General features: G+C 38.1%; 1 protein-coding gene across 1 annotated transcript in view; it reads right to left on the reverse strand.

The window, feature by feature from the left end:
* The window catches only part of CDH12 (cadherin 12), a 1,379,166-nt gene that overhangs the window by 686,301 nt on the left and 675,421 nt on the right, over window positions 1–17,444 (reverse strand). The gene's annotated exons all lie outside the window — the stretch shown is intronic.

The raw sequence follows: 17,444 nt of genomic DNA on the forward strand, positions 1-17,444 counted from the left end.
GCCTCAGGGTTCTAGGTAGCTACTTTTAGTTGTGTAAAATCTAGGTTGCTTAAGTCAGTTACATTGGAAAAAATAAAAAAGACAAAAAAATAAATAAAAAATAGCAAAAACAAAAAAAGCAGTGTAGAATTACTCATCTCTTGCCTCCTCCACCCATATATCCACATCCACCTCTTCATACAATTGAAACTATGCCTCGAAGTTTTAGATTTCTAGTTTTAGTTTTGTTAATTTTAGGTTATTATAAGTCAGTTCCATAAAAAAAATCTAGTTTGAAAAAAAGAAAATAATTATAAATACAGTGTTGGCTTACTCCTTTCTTGCCTCTTCCACCTACCCCCCCATGTCCAGCTCCACCACTTTCACCTCCTCCACTTCCTCATACACTTGGATCTCTTCCTCCTGGTACAAGAAAATTACTTTTGGTATTTCAGCTCTGCTAAGCATTGAGACAGGATGCATCTGTAGTGAGGGACAGTATTAGGTTTGGTGTGTGCACAATTTTCCAAAAACACTATGTGTACTCTGCACCCATGTCTGTGATAATACTGTGTGCACCCAACTGTTTTTCTAATCTGCAACCTTGTCTGTGGGAGTCATGTGTTTTTAAACCAATTTTTCTACTCTTATGATGCACCCATGTCTCTGAAAATACAGTGCGTAAAAACACATTTTTATAATCTGCAACCATGTTTGTGTGAGTACTTTGCCTAACAAACACTTAAAAAAGAAGAATAGAGTCGAATAATAGAAAATGGATGTGGCCTTCATGTTCATGATTTTTACATCGTGTCTTTCTTGTTGTTTCACATTGATATCATCTACTGGAAATAAATGTTCTTTCTGGTCACATACATCTCTTCCACAGTCCATAACTTGATATAATTTTTCCATACATTAATTGACAGATTCATGTTTTTTGCCTTGATATGCAGTCAGAAATTCATCAACACTGTCAAAGTGAACTCATTTAATGACTATACACAGTTTCACTGTACCATTCGTGTGTGGGCATAGTGGTGGGAGACTTTATTGTACTTTTCTGGAGCTGAAATTACAGTGGATGCTGCCATCAAATTTGCCCTCCAATAGATACTCATTAAAGGATTTAACTAATCATTTTATTTACAGGGCCTCTAAATTGTCATTCATGGCTATTCTGTATAACTGCTGACTCAGATGAGTGGTTAATTTACTTGACAGCTGCCTTCCTTGCATGTGATATCCATTTATCAGGCTGCCATCTAAGGAATAAAACCCTGATTCTCCATTACCCATATGTACCCTGAAACCTCGCCTGTGGGAGCACTGTGCCAAAAGCCGCTGTGTGTACACTGCAAACCCATCTGTAGGGGTACTGTGCACCATGCTCTGTTGTGAAACTTTCATCAGCTTTTGTGGGAGTTCCGTGCACAATGCTCTGTGAGAGAAATTTGCTGATAGCTTCCGTGGTGGTACTGTGTTCCATTCTCTGTGGGTAAAATTTGCTAACAGCTTCTGTGGGGGTACTGTGCCCCATGCTCTATGGGTGAAATTTGTTATTAGTTTCTGTTAGGGTACTGTAACCCATGCTCTGTAGGTAAAATTTTTGCGCTGACTGCCAGTAGCAAGCCTCTATCCTCTATCTTGCTCTATCCAAGATAAAATGCTAGGGAGAAAGTAGCTCAAAATTGGGTCTTATCTAACATACAGTTATAGTTCTTAATCAGATTATACTAACTGGACTTATGATTTAAAAAGCATTTTTAAATCCTTTGTATAGCTGCTGCGGATCTACGGGTCATAAAACAAAAACAATTAAGATAGGAATAATTTGTGGATGCCTACCACACTGCTGTGTACGAAAGACGTCAAATCTCAGTGATTTATTTCAAAGTGTCAATCACTTCTTCCTCAAGAAATGACCACATACCAATATCAGCTTCTGTGGGGGTATTGTGCCCCATGCTCTGTGGATGAAATTTGTTATCGGCTTCTGTGGAGGTACTGTGCCCCATGCTCTATGGGTGAAATTTGTAACTGGACTGAAGGTAGCAAGTCTCAGTCTCTGTAAGGGCACTGATAAATATTTTATGTTATTCATTTACTTCCTATTTCACCATGATTGCTATGGTGATAGAAATCCTTTAAGTTTCTCTATGAACATTATTTTTGCATGGTATTTGTCCTGCTCTTACCCTAATTTTGCTTTATTTTGCATCCTCCTAGCCATTACTGTGAGCATTTTACAGCCATTTTACAGCATTGAAGTTTGGGTCCCTATTTACATAGGGTTTGGGGTCTGGGATCAAGTTCGGGTCAAGTCTGGCCTACCATTGAACATCTACAGGTTCACTCATCCCTAATTATGACTAATATTTAAGCATATAAGTAATCAATGTTTAAAAATGATCATTCTCAATTTTTTTATAAAAATGTTAGATATTTTCATACAAAAGTTACATAACATTTACTATAAAGACAAAGTACAATGTAGCTTAAAAAGAAATCCCTGAATCACTGGGATGTTAAAACTTTGCAGAGTTATCACCAAATAAAATAACATGTGAGGTTTGAAAAATGGGGTTGGTCATTAATGTAAAAAATGGTTAAATCATTATGTGGTTAAAATAACATTTTTGGGGGTCCCTATATTTTTTTCCAAATATTACATGATTTAATCATGGAGCTTTTGCATTAGTTACTTTGATTAAACATATACATTTGTAATTAATGTATATTGATAAATATGTTTGGGTTTTTTTTTGCTTTTTTTGAGTGGACCTTAGGGTTGTATTATATTACTTTTGCTTTGTAAAAGTAATTTGTGAAGTTTTCCAAAGTCTGTCAATAAAGTGAAGTTTTTAAGCTCGATTTTAATTCATTCTGTCTAAAATAATTACTGTAATTTGTTATTACTAGTTTGTGACAACTGAGGTAAGAATTTTATTTTTATTGGGCTAATTGATCAATTAATTTGTTAATTAGTTGAAAATGATAAGCTTATGTTAAGGTTTCATTTTCCTTTTAATTTGTACTTCAAAAAGCAGCAATTTATTCAGCTATGAACAGGTTCAAAGGGATAAAAATCCCTATTTTGAAATAGAACTTCAGAAAATTAGATTACTCTTTTACACTGGTCCATAAAATATGGGTTTTATTTCACACTCTTCTTGCTCAGATAACATAAGGCTATCACTGCATGACTGCAATGTCCTATGTCCTTCTGCAGAGTGTGGTCATTGTCCTATGCGTTGCACTCTCTGCCAACACTGCAGAACTCTTTTTTTCTTTCTAATGGAATGCTTGTTTTCATGTTTAAATATTATAATAAAGCTTGACATTGATGAATGTGTTGACTTCATTGTTCTTGTCAAAGATTTGTTATTGTTTGTTATTGGACCAAACAAAGGTTGTTTAAGATATATTAGTTAACTCATCATACACCCTAAAGTCTTTGGGTGCCCCATCAACTCAAGACATTTTAATATCCCTTTACCATGTCAAGATAAAACCCTCATACAGTGCTATTGACATCCACTATTTGCATGAAGATTTTGGATAAAAGGACCCTGACTTGTCCCCACTATTAATCCGCAGATATAGGGAAAATCTGCAGGTTATTAGCATTACAATTCTATTGTTCGCGATTATGAAAGGGCAACTTTTTGGAGAAAATTAACTTTAGTTCTCCCAGGAGTTACCAACTTACTTTTATAGGGGCTTGCAAAAGTGATCACTCACAGAATTGTGAGAAGTACCTGTCATCATGAACCAGAACTTTGACAGTTTGATTTGCAAAGATGTGCTGCAGATAAAACTATAAGAACACCTCAACACATTGATTGACATCCAGCTCTCCAGCACATCTGAGCAGAACAATCTGAGAGTCAAAGTCCTGGGGCATTCTTACATCTGATGCTCACAATGCGGTGAATAATACCTGTATCTATGGAAGGCACACCACTATGACTGAAAGCAGGTTGCTCCTGGGACAAAATACATTTATTTTTTCCTAGTAGTTGCGCGTTTGGTGAGGATAGTTAGACTGATCATGTTAACTGAGCTAATTTACCTCTTGCATATTCCATGATTCAACTCCATGATAACAGTTGAGGCGAAGACAACCAGTCTTATGATACATGATCTCTGACTAATTCATTAACCAATAAATTGTGTTAAATTGTCTCATTTTTGTCTTACAGTGTACACAAAAAAACATACTGTATTTGTAATGACATATCCTTCTATATCATTAAGAACACACAAAGGCAAAAATGATAAAGATAGCGCTAGAAGGACCAGAGTTTTACTTTGTGAGACATTAAAAGAGATAAATGTAGTAAATGGGATCCCTTTGCGCTACACATCGCATACACAGCTTTCAGCCATAAATTCTACTAATATTAAAAGGAGTCTGTCACCGGGCTTGTGCTTACTTATCTGAGGGCAACATAAATAAGAGACAGAGATCCTAAACTAACATTATTGAGCTTTTTGCAGTAGAATTGAGAAAACTACTTTTTTATCTGCTGAAGTTCTGCAAGACAAGATGAGCCTGTGTAGTGTAATCCTTGATTCTACTAAGCTCCACATTGGCTTTCTGCCTACACTTATTTGGATCACCCCTTCATTTTTTGCGCCTGCAAGTGTGTGTACATAAAAATTGAGTGAAATGATTATTTTTTATGCAAAATGCATTAATGAGCAAATAATTACAAATGGTGTTGAGCGAATGTGCTTGGATGAGGTGTTATCGGAGCATACACGAGTGCTAACAGTGTCTTCAGCATGCTCGAAAAATATGTTCTAGTCCTCGTGTCTGCATGTCTCATGGCTCTTTGACAGCTGCAACACATGCAGGGATTGCCTGCTTTTGAGGAGATCGCTGTATGCGTTGCGGCTGTCGAACAACCACGAGACCTGCAGGCACGGAGACTTGAACATATTTTTCGAGTATGCCAAAGTCACTCCTTTAGCTGATGAGCATGCTCCGATAGCACCATAGAACACGCATTTCTTTTCTCAGGGTAACAAATATATTAACCTATTAAAATCCAATATATTTTTTTAGTATTCCATCTGGGAACTGTTAATTTTCAGCCAATTTTCTGTTTCATTAGCAACTAAAAGTTGCTGTACAGCATATTTGAACCCCCATGTTTGTTTCTGGTTCTAGGAATATATCATAGGGAAATATCCTCTCATATATGCCAAATGTGCTCTGAATAGTGCCTAAAATAAAATTCTTAAAGAGAATCATTCAGCACGATCCACCCACCATACTGTTTGTACAATATATTCATGTTGTCCTTTGAATGATAATGTTATGCACACCTTTACACATGCAATCAGTTGCTTTCTGGGCTAAAAAAAATTGCCGTTTTTATTCATGTCCAAATCAATCTTAACTGCTTTGGGTGTATCAAAGCACTTCCCAAAAATCTACATTCATTTTTCTATTCCTCATCAAGTCCCACTTTCTTTCGCTTGACTGACAGTGCACATGCTGTTTAGTCAAGACAGTGAGCTGTCAGTCAAGCAGAGGAAGGTGGATCTTAGTGGGGGATAGCGCTGGGAACATAGAGGCTCCGGAAGTGCTTCCCCATGCCCTGGGCATTTAAGACGCATTGCAATATGAATTAAAACCACAATTTTTCACGCAACTGCTGCTAACTATGACTAATGTGGAAAAAAAGTTGGTGGCATAATTACACATATAAAACATTTGTATAATAAAGTGTTACCTGTGGAACAGCATGCATCGACCTCCTGCGATGGATCCATATACATCAATGGTTCTAAATACGTTTGTGCCAATATCAAAATATCAATCTAAAGCCATATTATAAAGAAATCAAATAACACAATTATGGGTCCTGTATTGATATTCCTGGAGCACTTTATGATAATTTGGTAAGAGGATATCAGTGTATATACTGTATATATAGTATTTTGTGAAACTTCTATCAAACTCGCCATAATGCCCATAGATATGAGTGTTAAAGACTACACAATAGTCAATGTCTATCTATCTATCTATCTATCTATCTATCTATCTATCTATCTATCCAATTCCTTCTATCTATCTATTATCTATCTATCTATTTATCTATTACCTATCTATCTGTTTATTCTGAACAAACAGCCTGCATGAATTTCCTGTATATAAGTAAGAATCAGAGCAGTAGGGAAAGGGATAAGTGCCAGAGAAGAAACATTTTATATCATATTTAGTAATGTTGATTAAAAAGATGCTGCAATATTGCTTAGCAGCCGGGAAACTAATTACATGGATTTGCATGATAATTTCCCCCTATGGTCCAGAAAATCCTTAAACACTGTGTTTACAATGCATCTCATGCATACGGAAGATTTATTGGAACCGTTTTCCCAAGACCATTAATATCTCAAGTGGTCTGGAAAAAATGTATTCTGAATTGTCAAGTAGCCCTTTAATTTATGTAATTGTATTCTAGGAAAAGAAAAGAAAGAAAGAAGGAAAGAAAGAAAGAAAGAAAGAAAGAAAGAAAGAAAGAAAGAAAGAAAGAAAGAAAGGAAGAAATCTAATTTTAGTATATTAAAAAATATTAAATCACATACCAGAGAACCTATCCATGCCTCTTATCTATTCAATACAAGCAGGTCATATACTTATATTACACAAGCAACTACTCACTTTCCCACATTGAATGAACCTAGAAATAGAGAAGGCCAACACTGAAATCAGGACATCGGAGCTGTTATCATAATCAAAACATATTGTTATGGTAATTTGCATTTTAACCACATTTAATCAGCTATTTATATCCTTGGACAGTCTCTTTAAGGTCAAGACATTGTTCGTTTTCATTTTTCCAATGTTATATTATATTTATTAATTTAGCTTCCCATTTTTTATTTTATTTTCTGTTGCTCTAAATGTCTATGGATTTGTTTTTGTAGGACTCACACTGTTTTTCTTTTTTGGTGCCTAAAATTTGCATCATCTATCAAGCAGCATAAATAGCAAATTAACAAAAATGTATGGGTTGTTAGGATTAAGGGAGTACCGAATATGTGTAGACATTTTTTAGTGTCACTACATTCCAAGAGTTCTATATTTTAGGGTTGACAAAGCCATACGGTGGATGGTGAGGGATTATTTGTTGTTAGAGAATATTTTTTTTAAAGAACCCATTGAAAGGTACATGTCAATGCATCCATGTTATGTATTTATTGGGGAGGGTCGATACCATTCACTGTGCATTAAGATTGCAGCAATTCTGCATGTGTATGGACATAATACTTTTGCAAAATACAGTATATTGTGTTTCTTTTTTTTTCAAAAGAAGCTCTCTTACAATGTGAAAATGTTTCCATCTGCTTGGTATTATCTGCCGTAAACTCACAGCGCTGGCTCTAGAATTATTGACATACACCTTATTTTGTTATTATTGCCACAGGTAGAGCCTTATAGAATGTATGTCAGATTTCACTGAAAAATAACTCTGTATTATACAACTGATTTAATTTTCAGTTCCACTAATGAGACTAAAATAAGTGTAAAAATAAAAGGGTTCTTTAAATGTTCAAAAAAATCAAAAATGCAAAAACAACATATGTTCTTATTATAAAATGCTTTACGATATCCAACAGTATTTTAAACATTATACATAATTGGTAACAACCAATGCTGTAAAAGTAACTGCTGAATGCTATAGATAAAATTATTAAGACAATGAAAAATGCTATTTTGTCATGTAGACACCCAATAAAGCAAATGATTAAAACAATGCCCTCTAGAAAGAAACAAAAAAGTATACTGGGCAGTATAGTAAGGCATCATTCAGACATCTGGTCTTCTCAAGAATGAGATAAATGGACCAAATATTTTGATTAGACTTGATCAGAGTTTGATATGTAGAGAAAAAAAAAAGTTTTTCCACCTTCTCCTTCCTGAACGTCCGTGAAAATCAGACTGCATTCGGACAGCATCTGATTGCGGTCTGTTTTTTTTACAGACCCATTGATTTACTTTGCCGATTTTGATCCAACTCTCGGGCATGTCTCCATTTTTAAATCGACCATTCGGTCTGAAGGAAAAAGCGGACATATGAATAGCCCCATAGATTATCTTAGATAAGAGTGCTATCCAAGAAAAAATGGATAGCACTCGTACAAGAAAAACTGAATCGTAGAGATAAGTGGATTCAGGGAGGACCAAGACTGAGTTGAATTTCCTGAAATTCTTAATTTCATGCTAATTCAAATTTGAGACTACATTTGCTTTCTGCAAAGAAGCAAAAAAGTTTCCCAACCCTATTTCCCTCTCTGCCAAAACATTTTGCGTTGCCACATAGACCTCACTGCTGCGTGGGCCATTTAAGACCAGTTTTCCTAGTGGAGCATAGTTTTTACAGAAGAATAACTTTCCATCACCAGAGTCACAAGGAAAGTATCTCTTTGTTATAATGTGCAAGATCTTACAGTTAGCAGGATTATTTTTCTCTCTCTTAATTACTTCTGCAGCATATAAGTTCCTATGGTCAGCATGTTCCTCTCTCTCTGTGTCCCTCACCTTTAGAGTATAAGCTCTTATGGTGTAAGCTCTACTGCCATGATCAATGTGGTGCTTCCTGTCTCTCTCTCTTTTGCCTATAGAATGTAAGTTCTTATGATCAATGGGGTCCTGTCTCTGTTGCTTGTAGAATGTAAGCTCTTATGGTCAGTAGGGTTCTCTCTCTCCTGTAGAATGTAACCTCTTATGGATATAGAGGTCCTCTCTGTCTGTTGCCCTTAAAACAGACCTGTGAAAACTGCAGCCTGCTGGTCACATCTGGCCCTCTGTTTGTTCCAGTTTGGTCTGACAATCGGGCCAGCCAAAGGGCTGAAAAAGTGGCCTGCCATCTTCCACCAATCAGCGTGTCAGACAGCAGATGCGATAACAGAAGTGCATAGCAGTGGGGGCTCATGCTGTATATAAAAGGCTATGTGGGGGCTCACATTGTGTGTAGAAAGGCATGGTGGGGCTCATACTGTATATAGGGTCTATGCAGGGGGCTTGTGCTGTAATAGGAGGCTATGTAGGAATTCACATTGTATGCAGCGAGACTATTTTGGACCCATATTGTATTTTGGGAGGCTATGTGGAGCTCATGTAGTATATCGAAGGCTACATGGGGGCTCATACTTTATATAAGAAGCTTTGTGGGGGCTTATGCTGTATATAGGAGGCTATGTGAGGATCATGTTGTATATGGAAGGTTATATATGGCTCATATTTTACATAAAAGGCTATGTAGGGGCTCATACTGTATAGAGAGCCGCAATGTTTGGGCTCTTACAGTATATGGAGGACTGTGTGGGCTCATATTTTAAATAGGGAGTTGTGTGATTGTTCATGCGATGTTTATAAGGAGACATCAGCATACCGTATATACTCGAGTATAAGCCGACCCGAGTATAAGCCGACCCCCCTAATTTTGCCACAAAAAACTGGGAAAACTTATTGACTCGAGTATAAGCCTGGGGTGGAAAATGCAGCAGCTACCGGTGAATTTCAAAAATAAAAATAGATGCTCCATACCATTCATTATTGCCCCATAGATGCTCCATATAAAGCTGTGCCATATATAATGCTCCATACCATTGATTATTGCCCCATATATTATCCATATATAGCTGTGCCATATAGAATGCTCTGCACCGTCCATTCACCGTCCACGCTATATGCGTCATCGCACCCTCTGACCTGAACAGTCAGAGCGGAGAGACGCCGGGAAGATGGAGCGGCGCCCGGCGTGTGGAACGTGGACAGGTAAATATGCGATACTTACCTGCTCCCGGCGTCCCACTCCTTCCCCCGGACAGCTGGTCTCTGGGTGCCGCAGCCTCTTCCTCTATCAGCGGTCACCGGCACCGCTGATTAGAGAAATGAATATGCGGCTCCACCCCTATGGGAGTGGAGTCCATATTCATAAGTTTAATGAGCGGTCCCACGTGACCGCTGTACAGGGGAAGAGCTGCGGCACCCGAAGACAGTGTGACGGGCAGGGGGAGCGTCAGGATCGCTGGGACTAGGTAAGTATGCCTCAGCGCCCTCTCTTCCTCACCCGCCGACCCTGCCACAGACCGTGACTCGAGTATAAGCCGAGAGGGGCACTTTCAGCCCAAAAATTTGGGCTGAAAATCTCGGCTTATACTCGAGTATATACGGTACTTATCTCTGCTCCATATTAAGTGATGCAATTAATACAAAATAGTTATAAATATGTTAATATTAACATTGGGCAGAAGTAATGTCAGGCTATTGGTTAAGCACTCTACAACAATCACAGTCTCTCGTGTACCTCTTCTAGAAACTTAATTGCCAACATCTGCATTAAAGCATATGCTCTTATGTTCAGCTGGGTTTTCTCTCTCTTTTTCCTTTCACCACTTGCATTTTGCTAACAACTACAAGCTTTCTAATTTTGGAATTTGTGCAAACTTGCAAATTTCTTCAGCGCAAATCTAATCTTTTGGGAGTTGCAAAGTTCACAAATTGGAATTTCAAAAGATTTTCTAATCTTTAATAAAGAGTGAAACTTAAAAAAAACACAAAAAATGGCATAGCTGTTGCTCCTTTAAATTACTTTTAAAATGAAATTTTTAAGTACGTTAATATGATGGCTTAAAAATATACAACTTGTCCTACAAAATTAAAGCCCATACACAGCTACAGTATGCAGATGAAAATTGCTATAAAATATTTAACTTTTGGAACACTGACAAAAAACAATAAATGGTTCTATCAATTCACTGCTAAAAATTACTGTTTTTTAAAGAAATAAATTATTTTTTCTTTGCTCCCACTAAATGAGTTCACAATCAGATCAGTTAATCTCTTGAGTAATGCATTAAAATTATTAGTGCATCAAAGAATTCTTGACTATCGGTGACAGAGGGACAGGCTGTCTATGAAGCTGTGCCTAGTTAAGCCTTCAGTTATCAAGGGTAATGTAGGGTACCATCCCCAAGATAGTCCTGTGATGGTCCTAATTTACCCACAACAATATTGGCAAGTATGGCTCAATATTACAGCCAGACAAAATAGGCACAGCTTTGGTGCTTTCTCCTATTTTACCAGCAAAGGGAATGTGCATAGGATTCAGAAAATATTGCTGAAAATCTTGATATATTAGCAGTAAAACACCACAAAAGATATTTCTTTTTTGACATATACATTTTTATTGTGGATTCCTCCCCACTCATTAGTATGGGTAAAATGTATAGCAAAGAATTCATGCGATAAAAAAGCAACATGTGCACATATGCTAATAATGACAAGGAGATAGAAGGAGATTGAAACGCAGTGGACAGACTGACCAGCGGGTGGGGAGAGCTGCTGGCCAGTCCATGCACTGTGATCCCATCTCATTCTGATTTTTATGGCCCTCTGACTGCACCCATAACAGGAAAAAATAATCAAACTATTTTTTATGTATTTCTCTTTCTTTAGGCTTTATTGCAATACTTTTTGTATTCCAGTGCACAAAATAGTGCTAGTATAAAGAATAACATTTCTTTCATTAATCCATGATTTCCTTAATGCAGATTAAGAAAAAAATAATTTATTTAAACAGATGAATTAAGGTTGTAAAATCATTCTTTTAAAATTGGGATATGTAATTTATTTATTTTTTATTTGACTTTTGGCTTTTTACTAAGGTTAATTTCTCTGCAAGCAGAACTTCAAAGTGAATAAAGATCTCAGATTTGTTTTTCTAGAAAGTGTATATTGTGTAAAGACTTTTGAAAAAATAGCCAAAATAGTTTCTGTTTTTATGAAATACCACTTGCACATCAGCTAATCTCTGTGCCTTTGTTCATTTTTCTTTGAAATATCTGAAGCCATTAAATTGACAGCATTAATGATAATAATGCACAATAATAAAACCATATATAATATTAAATGCTATTCTGCCTGTCTTAATCTGAGAATGTCTAATCTTTTGTAATTTTCACTTTTTGCTTGGTTTCTATATTGTTCTATTTTCATTGACATCCAAGAAGTATAACTTTTAAACTTGCCTTCATAGAGGGCTATTAAATTAATATATGATCATATTAGTTAATAAATTACAATTTATAGTTTATTTGTATATTGATGCTCTTACACTTTTAATGTTGGTTTGACTAATATATACTGAATGTGATTGACTCTTTGTTGTCCAAGTTATATTTGTATAGTTTTAGGGCACGATTCATCAAAGCTTTTAAATCGGTATTCTGGGGTATAAAGCTTTGAAAAGTCATATAATTTCGGTGCAACTCAAGGCTGCGCTAACATTTTGTGACTTTTGGTGTTCTCATGCCATTTTCCCACCGCCACAACAAAGTGGATGGGACTGGGACTGGGAGTGGTAACCACCACTCATCAAATTCAAGACAAGTGGTGGCATTTGCTAGGCTACAAAACTTAGTCCAGCAGTAACTGGTGTAGGCTTTGAGGAGAGGTGCACACAGAGGTGTACACCACTCATCCAATGCTCCTGACTCATGAAAAGGTAGATACCACATTTCATCCAGACAGGGATAAACAATGCTTGATGAATGTGGCCCTTAGTCTTTAGAACCGATTTTGAGTTTTGTTCACCCGTTCATTAAGCAAATCAGATATTTCATAAATAACTAATGATATAATGAGGAGGAAGGACCATGTTCCTTCTATAATTGAGTTTTCTTTAGCTTACCTTCTCTTATTTCTCATCTTGGATAATGAGAAGTTTATAGGTTCATTTTTTTTACACGGTGGTAAAGTTTAAGTTCAAAAGGTGTAAAGGTGAGAAAATTTGATAATAATTTATCATTTCCTCTAGGCCAGTTTCATATCATCAAAAAGCTGTTATTTGCACCATACATGTGTAACTTTGCTTATGTAGTGTTGTGTTGTGTTGACATAGAATTCTATAATGTCTTCACCCCATAGTGGATGTATAGTACTTTTATTGGTTTTTCATAGCTAGCTACCACATAAATTTAGTTATTAAATCCCCATAAGCTGTCTATTTTCTATACTAAATAATCACAATATTGACATTGTTTCTCAAAATTCTAGTCCACTGCTTCTCAAATTTTTACTTCTTGGCCTCGTGAGATCATCGACGAACAAACAAAATGTTCATTTATTGGATAAAATAATCTTTTGTTTGCACAGAAGATCATCAATCTTAGCAGTGTACCAGCTTGTGTTACCAGTACATGCACTGCCGAGAACAAGGATATTTAATCATTATGTTTGTGTCATTTTTTTTCTGTTCAGTGGTCAGTGTGAACACGCGCTTACATGCTGCATGCACACCAGTCTGTATCCCAGTTCATATCTTTAGGTTTTTCAGTCTGTTTGCACTATGTGCATATAAAGGTGTGGCCTGCATTTTCTTTGAGCTGGACATTATTTTGATGTGGTTTCCAATGGCTGTGTGTCTACTAACTTGGTCCAGTCCTTCTCAGCCCTTATCCACATGCATGTAACTTGACAAATGGTGAGGTTCTTAATATTAGAGATAGGACCGTCCCATTTAGGGTAACCATGGAGTGGTGGGATGGCTTTTGCATTTTTAAAAAAAACATGTTAACTAAATACTAGTGTTGAGCATTCCGATACCGCAAGTATCGGGTATCGGCTGATACTTGCGGTATCGGAATTCCGATACCGAGATCCGATACTTTTGTGGTATCGGGAATCGGAATCGGAAGTTCCCAGTGTATGGTTCCCAGGGTCTGAAGGAGAGGAAACTCTCCTTCAGGCCCTGGGATCCATATCCATGTAAAAAATAAAGAATTAAAATAAAAAATATGGATATACTCACCCCTGACGCGCCCTGGTTGTAACCGGCAGCCTGCTTTGCTTAAAATGAGCGCGTTCAGCACCTTCCATGACATCACGGCTTCTGATTGGTCGCGTGCCGCTCATGTGACCGCCACGTGACCAATCACAAGCTGCGACGTCATTCTCAGGCCCTAAACTCCTCATTCTAGGAATTTAGGACCTGAGAATGACGTCGCGGCTTGTGATTGGTCACGTGGCGGTCACATGAGCGGCACGCGACCAATCAGAAGCCGTGATGTCATGCAAGGTGCTGAACGCGCTCATTTTAAGCTAAGCAGGCTGCCAGTTAACAGCGGTAAGGTGCAGGGGCCTCCGGACGGGTGAGTATATCAATATTTTTTATTTTAATTCTTTATTTTACACATTAATATGGATCCCAGGGCCTGAAGGAGAGTTTCCTCTCTTTCAGACCCTGGGAACCATCAGGATACCTTCCGATACTTGGTGTCCCATTGACTTGTATTGGTATCGGGTATCGGTATCGGCGATATCCGATACTTTTCGGGCATCGGCCGATACTATCCGATACCGATACTTTCAAGTATCGGACGGTATCGCTCAACACTACTAAATACCCTATATTATTTTCATGCACTATGCTATTTATTTACTGCAACATATTTAACCCCTTCAAGACCTTGCCCTTTTCCGTTTTTGAGTTCTCATTTTTCGCTCCCCTCCTTCCCAGAGCCATAACTTTTTTATTTTTACGTCAATATGGCCATGTGAGGGCTTGTTTTTTGCAGGATAAGTTGCACTTTTGAAAGACATCATTGATTTTAGCATGTCGTGTACTAGAAAACGGGAAAAAAAATTCCAAGTACGGAGAAATTGCAAAAAAAGTGCAATCACACACTTGTTTTTTGTTTGGCTTTTTTGTGAGGTTTACTAAATGCTAAAACTGACCTGCCATTATGATTTTCCAGGTCATTACGAGTTCATAGACACCAAACATGTCTAGGTTACATTTTATCTAAGTGGTAAAAAAATTCCAAAGTTTGCTAAATAAAAAAATTGCGCAATTTTCCAATACCCGTAGCGTCTCCATTTTTTGTGATCTTGGGTCGGGTGAGGGCTTATTTTTTGCGTGCCGAGCTGATGTTTTTAATGATACCATTTTGGTACACATACGTTCTTTTGATCGCCCGTTATTGCATTTTAATGCAATGTCGCGGTGATTTAAACTTTTATATATTTTTTATTTTTTTCACATTTTTGTAACTTTTTTTAACTTTTGCCATGCTTCAATAGCCTCCATAGGAGGTTAGAAGCAGGCACAGCACGATCGGCTCTGCTACATAGCAGCGATCTGCTGTTCGCTGCTATGCAGCAGAAAATCAGGTGTGCTGTGAGCGCCAACCACAGGGTGGCACTCACAGCTACCGGCGATCAGTAACCATAGAGGTCTCAAGGACCTCTATGGTTACAATGGAGAAGCATCGCCGACCTCCGATCATGTGATGGGGTCGGCGATGCGCTCATATCCGGTCGCCTGGCCGGATGCAGTAGTTAAATGCCGCTGTCTGCGTTTGACAGCGGCATTTAACTCGTTAATAGCGGCGGGTGAATCATGATTTCACCTGCCGCTATTGCGGGCACATGTCATCTGTTCAAAACAGCGGACATGTCCCGGCTTTGATGCGGGCTCACCGCCGGAGTCCACATCAAAGCACCTATGTAGCTGAATTGCAGGCTTGCTATAAGTGCCGACCACAGGGTGGCACTCACAGCAAGCCGGCATCAGCAACCATAGAGGTCTCAAGGACCACTATGGTTACCATCCTGATGCATCGCCGACCCACGATCATGTGACGGGGTCGGCGATGCAAATATTTCCAGCCGCGCGGCCGGAGGCGCCGGTTAAATGCCGATGTCAGCATTTAACACCAGCATTTAACTAGTTAATAGCAGCGGGTGAATCGCGATTTCACCGCTATTGCGGGCACATGTCAGGTGTTCAAAACAGCTGACATGTCCCGGCTTTGATGCTGGCTCACCGCCAGAGTCCACATCAAAGCAAGGGATCCGACCTCCGCTGTAATAGTACGGCGGAGGTCGGTAAGGGGTTAATAATTGTTTCTGTCTTTGCTTTTGTTTCTGCTTAGTGGCCAGTGTGAACGTATGCTTACATGATGCATGCACAACAGACTGAATCCCAGTTCATATCTTAAAGGTTTTTTTAATGTCATTTTATGTGTACTGAACAATCTATTACAGAACAGATACTGTGCATCGGAAGTGGTGTCGACCTTTTATTAATGCTGAGCATCGCTCAGTGTAAAATAACTCTTAGTAATGTCAAAATGACCTCAACATATATGGCTATGAGTAAAAGGGTAAAAGGAAATGATTGTGGATTTAGGGGTATTTGGCTTCTTCTGACATTAGTACAAGAGGATACACTTAAATAATATAGGGATATATGTAAACAATGTTGATATTATTGTTATCATATGCAGCAGATAATAAGATACATTTTGAAGTGGAAGGTGGGTCAAGGTTAGAAGAGATGACTCCTGTCACTGCAAGCAGAAGAATAGAGAAAGATGAAGATGGTGCAATGATTTATGAGAGAGTCCTTCTGTCATGATCCAGGTCAGGGTTTGCTTCTTGCTTCTATCTCCCCGGCCTGGTTATGGAATGGTTGACCTTTCCTGCATCTCTTTGGTTCTTGGGTGGCTATTTATTGGTGCTATTTCTGGTTGCCTTTGTTAGTGACAGTTCTGGTCCTTGGTTAGAACAGCTGATCCGTATACTCTAGTGATCCTTCTGTCTCTGACTTCCCGTGTGTGTGTCTGACCTGTTCCCTATCCCTGTAGATTTTGTGATTTCCCTACAGTGTATGACTCAGCTTGAACTCTAAACTCCACCTTTGGTCTTTCTGTCTCTGTTACTGTGTTCCCCGACTGGCTTTTGACCCTCTGGCTCTTACCTTGACTCCTCTTTCCATCTCATGTTTTGGATACCGGGCTCCCATCTGGCTCTGACTTTTGGCTTGTCTCTGACTTCATGCTTTGCTGTGACCTCTGGTACTTCATCTCCCTGTTTGCTGCTGACTTTGGCCTGTCTGACTACTCTGCCGCCTCCTGGTGGTGGCCTGCACTTCTACACCAAAGTGCTACACAGTAAGTGCAACCCTTTTTTCCAATAACATTGCCCCCTGGTGGTGGCTTAGCGCAACTGCTCCATAGTTGCAATATACTTTCAAGTTGTATAGTGGAAGAAGATGGTTTATAATGTTTAAAGACGTTAAATAGAGCATGTGAGCTGTACATGGGAAAGAAGAGGAGAAAGTGGGTATAGAATGCAGAGGAGTTTTGAAAGAGTGTAAAATCTGATTGGAAACTGCAGCTCAAAGAAGGATTAAAGAAATAAATCTCAAAAGACAATTTTGCAAAATGGTCAACATGTGAGCAAGTTTTTACCTCATTAAACAAGTAATAGACATACTTAATATTAGAGGAGGTAATTCTTGGCAGAAATAAAGTTTTTGGCCTATATAAACCATAAAAACCAATAAGGATCAAACACTTTTATGTGACACAAATAGCCTTAGATTGAGAACACATAAACATTAAGTATGTGCCAAAACTAGAAGAGACAATAGTGA

This window comes from Ranitomeya variabilis, chromosome 6 (genome assembly GCF_051348905.1).
Source record: "Ranitomeya variabilis isolate aRanVar5 chromosome 6, aRanVar5.hap1, whole genome shotgun sequence".
NCBI classification, from domain to species: domain Eukaryota; kingdom Metazoa; phylum Chordata; class Amphibia; order Anura; family Dendrobatidae; genus Ranitomeya; species Ranitomeya variabilis.